Source organism: Eschrichtius robustus, chromosome 5 (assembly GCF_028021215.1).
Source record: "Eschrichtius robustus isolate mEscRob2 chromosome 5, mEscRob2.pri, whole genome shotgun sequence".
Taxonomy (NCBI): domain Eukaryota; kingdom Metazoa; phylum Chordata; class Mammalia; order Artiodactyla; family Eschrichtiidae; genus Eschrichtius; species Eschrichtius robustus.
The window spans coordinates 137,939,131-137,944,787 of record NC_090828.1 but is presented as its reverse complement, the minus strand read 5'-3'; positions in this window follow the sequence as shown (position 1 = coordinate 137,944,787).

Genomic DNA, 5,657 nt, shown 5'->3' with positions numbered 1-5,657 from the left:
CTTTCTGGGGAGAAACTATAGACTTTGTTTTATCACTGGTGTGAGCTGAAGAGAGATGCCTCAGGAAGTACCCACACACCCATTCAAGCTCTCAAAGGAGTGTTCCAGCTTGCAGATGCAGTCTAGTTAGAAGCCAGATCCTTTGACAGCAGCCAGAAAAGTCAGTGCTTAAGATTTGTGGTCTAATTCCTTCCAAGGAGAAGCTGGGAGTTGGACTTTACTGCCTACACATTCTATAGTAAGCCAGAAGAAAGAGCCATGGGAAGTGCTCATGCATCCATTTAAAGCCACTTCTTTGCTCCAAGAGGACTAGTGGATGCTAGGCTCTGTCAACTCCCAGAAATGCACAAGGTAGTATCCAGTCCCTCAGGTAGCAGCAGATTAAAAGTAAAATTACACATATACCAGGCGGTCTGGAAGACTGTGTGCATACACAAGGCTGGACTCTCTTAGGAGTGATCAGAGAGGGAAAGTACAAGCTGTTAATGAAACAAAAACATAAACTCCAGGAACTGTGACAACAGTCTCCAAGTCATACATACATCCAATGATAAAAGGTAAATATCTATCTGCTAAGGGGGTTTAAGCACAACAATTGATCAAATTGACTTACACTGACTGAGGCAGCTGCTAGGTAACCAGATTAAAAGATATTGAAAATAAAAGTAATAAATCTGAGCAGACATATTAGAGGCTACACACACTATGATAGACCATACAGTAGGTCATAAAACAAGTCTTAATAAACATAAAAGGTTTAAAATCATACAAAGTATATTCTCCAACCACAAAACCATAAAATTAGAAAACTAGAAAAGGAAATGTATGAAATTCACAAAGATGTGAAAGTTATTCAAAACACTCAAAGTAATTGATGAGTCAAAGAGAATTCCCAGTGGAAATTAGAAAATAATTTGAGATGAATAAAATTAAAACACAATATACTAACACTTATGGGATGCAGCTGAAGCAGTGCCAAGATGCAAATTGATGGCTGTAAATGCCTATATTAAAAGGGAAGAAAGATCTCAAATCAATAATTTAAGAAACTAGAAAAAAAACAGCAATCTAAGCCCAAACAAGGCAGATCAAATAATAAAGATTATATTGGAAATGCATAAAATGGAGAATAGAAAAATGATTGGGGAAAACCCAAAAAACCAAAAGCTGTTTTTTTAAGGCTCAACAACATTAACAAACATTTGGCTATATGACGAAGAAAACAAAAACTGGAAACTAAACTACCAAAATGAGGAATAAGAATATATAACTACTGACCTTACATAAATAAGGGAATATTGTGAACAACCATATACTAACAACTTTGATAATTTGGATGAAATAGACAAACTTGTAGAGAGACACAAACTATTAAACTGACTTAAGAATAAATGAAAAATCTGAATAGACCTATAACCAGCAAGAGATTTAAGCAGCAATTTAAAAATTTCCCACAAAGTAAAACCAAGTCCCTTATGGTTTCAATGATGGTGTTTACTTAACATTTAAAGAAAAATTAAAACTAATTCTTCAAAAACTCTCCTAAAAAAAGAAATTTATAATCTTTTATATATAAAAGATATATATATCTCCCAACTCATTCTATGGAGCCACTATTAAACTAATACCAAAACCAAAGACATCACAAGAAAAAGAAACTACAGATCAATATTCTTTATGAATAGAGACATAAAAATCCTCTATGAAATACTAGTAAATGAAATTCAGCAGCACATGTAAAGGATTATATACCATGAGCACATGGAATTCGCATGTGAAAATCAATTAAAAGTATAAAAAACAGAACTTATATGATCATCTCAATAGACACAGAAAAACATTTGCCAAAATCCACTAGCCTCTTATGATCAAAATAGCAAACAAACACTCAACAACTAGGAATAGACAGGAACTTCTTTGACCGGATAAAGGGCATCTACAAATACCCCACAGCTAATACCATACTTAACAATGAAAGACTAAATGCTTTATCTGTAAGATTAGGAAAAAAATAACAACAAGAATATCTATTCTCACCACTTCTATTCAGCATTGCAATGGATGTTCCAGTTTGGGCAATTAGGTAGGAAAAAGCAGCAAGTGTCATCTTCATGATTTTGTTTATAGAAAATCCTAAGGAATCCATTAAAAAACTAATTGAACTAATATTTGAGTTTAGCAATATTGCAGCACACAGGATCAATATACAAAAATCAGCTGTATTTCTATACATTAACAATAAATAATTCAAAAATAAAATTATGAAAAAATGCCATTTGCAATAGCATAAAAATATTTAGGAATAACTTTTATGAAATAAATACAAGAAGTACAATGAAAACTACAAAGCATTTTTGAAAGAAAGTAAAGAAGATCTAAATAAGTAGAAAGATACCCCACGGTCATGGATCATAACAATTAATATTGTTAAAATGGCAATACTCCCCAAATTGATATACAAATTAAGTGAAACGCCTATCAAAATCCTATCTTGTTTTTTAGCTTATACTGGCAAACTGGTCCTAAAATTCATATGGAAATTTAAAGTGCCAAAAATAACCAACTATACTGAAAAGTATGAACAAAGTGAGAAGACTCATACTTCCTGATTTCAAACTTACTACAAAGGTACATTAATCAGTACAGTGTGGTACTAACATAAGGACAGACATATAGATAAATGGAATAGAATGTTGGGTCCAGAAATGAATTCAAATATCTATGATCAATTGAATTTTGGCAATGGGTACAAGACAAGTCAATGGGGGAAAACCCTCTATTCAGCAAATGGTGCTGGGACAACTGAATTTCCACTTGCAAAAGAATGAATTTGGACACATTACTTACAACATACACAAAAATTAATTTAAAACAGATGACAGAGTGAAATATATGAGCTAAAAATTATAAAACTGTGAGAAGAAAATTTACAACTAAATATTCCTCATCTTGGTTTAGGCAGACTTTTTAAGATATGAGATCAAAAATACAGTAACAAAAGAAAATATATATAAATTTGAGGACATTAAAATTTAAAACTTTTCCACTGAAAATAATAACACCAAAAACGTGAAAAAAAAACAATCCCCAGAATTGGAAAATAGATTTACAAAATCTATATCTGATAAAGGAATTATATCCAATTCCTTTTTAACTCCAAGAGAAAATAAAAATAACCCAATTTATTTTTAACATCTTTATTGGAATATAATTGCTTCACAACAGTGTGTTAGTTTCTGATTTACAACAAAGTGAAATAGCTATACATATACATACATCCCCATATTTCCTCCCTCCTGGGTCTCCCACACACACTCCGCATCCACACTTCAAGGTGGTCACAAAGCACCGAGTACATCTCCCTGTGCCATGTGGCTGCTTCCCACTAGCTATCTACCCTACACTTGGCAGTGTACATAGGTCCATGCCACTCTCTCACTTCCCCCTCCCCATGTCCTCAAGTCCATTCTCTACATCTGCTGCTTTATTCCTGTCCTGCCCCTAGGTTCGTCAGAACCTTTTTTCTTTTTTTAGATTCCACATGTATGTGTTACCGTACCGTATTTGTTTTTCTCTTTCTGACTCACTTCATTCTGTATGACAGACTCTAAGCCCTTCCATCTAACTAGAAAAAATTTAAATTCGTTGCTTTTTATGGCTGAGTAATATTCCATTGTATATATGTGCCACAACTTCTTCATCTATTCATCTGTCGATGGAAACTTAGGTTGTTTCCATGTCCTGGCTATTGTAAATAGAGCTGCAATGAACATTGTGGTACATGACTCTTTTTGAATTATGGTTTTCTCAGGGTATATGTCCAGTAGTGGGATTGCTGGGTCATATGATAGTTCTATTTTTAGTTTTCTAAGGAAACTCTATATTGTTCTCCATAGTGGCTATATCAATTTACATTCCCAGCAACAGTGCAACAAGGTTCCCTTTTCTCCACACCCTCCCCAGCATTTATTGTTTGTAGATTTTTTGATGATGGCCATCCTGAATGGTGTCAGGTGATACCTAATTGTAGTGTTGATTTGCATTTCTCTAATGATTAGTGATGTTGACCATCGTTCATGTGTTTGTTGGCAATCTGTATTTCTTTGGAGAAATGTCTGTTTAGGTCTTCTGCCCATTTTTGGATTGGGTTGTTTGTTTTTTTGATATTGAGCTGCATGAGATGCTTGTAAATTTTGGAGAGTAACCCTTAGTCAGTTGCTTCATTTGCAAATATCTTCTCCCATTCTGAGGGTTGTCTTTTCGTCTTGTTTAGGGTTCCCTTTGCTGTGCAAAAGCTTTTAAGTTTCATTAGGTCCCATTTGTTTATTTTTGTTTTTATTTCCATTTCTCTAGGAGGTGGGCCAAAAAGGATTTTGCTGTGATTTATGTCATACACTGTTCTGCCTATGTTTTCTTCTAAGAGTTTTATAGTGTCTGGCCTAACAATTATTTCTTCAAACCATTTGCAGTTTATTTCTGTGTATGGTGTTAGGGAGTGTTCTAATTTCATTCTTTTGCATGTAGTTGTCCAGTTTTCCCAGCACCATTTATTGAAGAGGCTGTCTTTTCTCCACTGTATATGCTTGCCTCCTTTAACAAAACTAAGGTGACCATCTGTGTGTGGGTTTATCTCTGGGCTTTCTATCCTCTTCCATTGATCTATATTTCTGTTTTTGTGCCAGTACCATACTGTCTAGGTTACTGTAGCTTTGTAGTATAGTCTGAAGCCTGGGAGCCTGATTCTTCCAGCTACGTTTTTCTTTCTCAAGATAGCTTTTGCTATTCAGGGGCTTTTGTTTTCCATAGAGATTGTAAAATTTTTAGTTCTAGTTCTGTGAAAAATGCCATTGGTACTTTGATAGGGACTGCATTGAATCTGTAGATTGCTTTGGGTAGTATATTCATTTTCACGATGTTGATTCTTCCAATCCAAGAACATGGTATATCCCTCCATCTGTTTGTATCATCTTCAATTTCTTTCATCAGTGTTTTATAGTTTTCTGCATACAGGTCTTTTGTCTCCTTAGGTAGGTTTATTCCTAGGTATTTTATTCTTTTTGTTGCAATGGTAAATGGAAGTGTTGCCTTAATTTCTCTTTCAGATTTTTCATCATTAGTGTATAGGAATGCAACAGATTTCTGTTCATTAATTTTGTATCCTGATACTTTACCAGATTAATTGATTAGCTCTAGTAGTTTTCTGGTAGCATCTTAGGATTCTCTATGTATAGTATCATGTCATCTGCAAACAATGACAGCTTTATTCCTTCTTTTCTGATTTGGATTTCTTTTATTTCTTTTTATTCTTTGATTCCTGTGGCTAAAAATTCCAAAACTATGTTGAATAATAGTGGTGAGAGTGGGCAACCTTGTCTTGTTCCTGATCTTAAAGGAAATGGTTTCAGTTTTTCACCATTGAGAACGATGTTGGCTGTGGGTTTGTCATATATGGCCTTTATTATATTGAGATAATTTCCCTCTATGCCTACTTTCTGGAGGGTTTTTATAATAGATGGGTGTTGAATTTTGTCAAAAGCTTTTTCTGCATCTATTGAGATGATCATATGGTTATTCTGCTTCAATTTGTTAATATGTTTTATCACATTGATTGATTTGCGTATATTGAAGAATCTTTGCATTCCTGGGATAAACCCCAC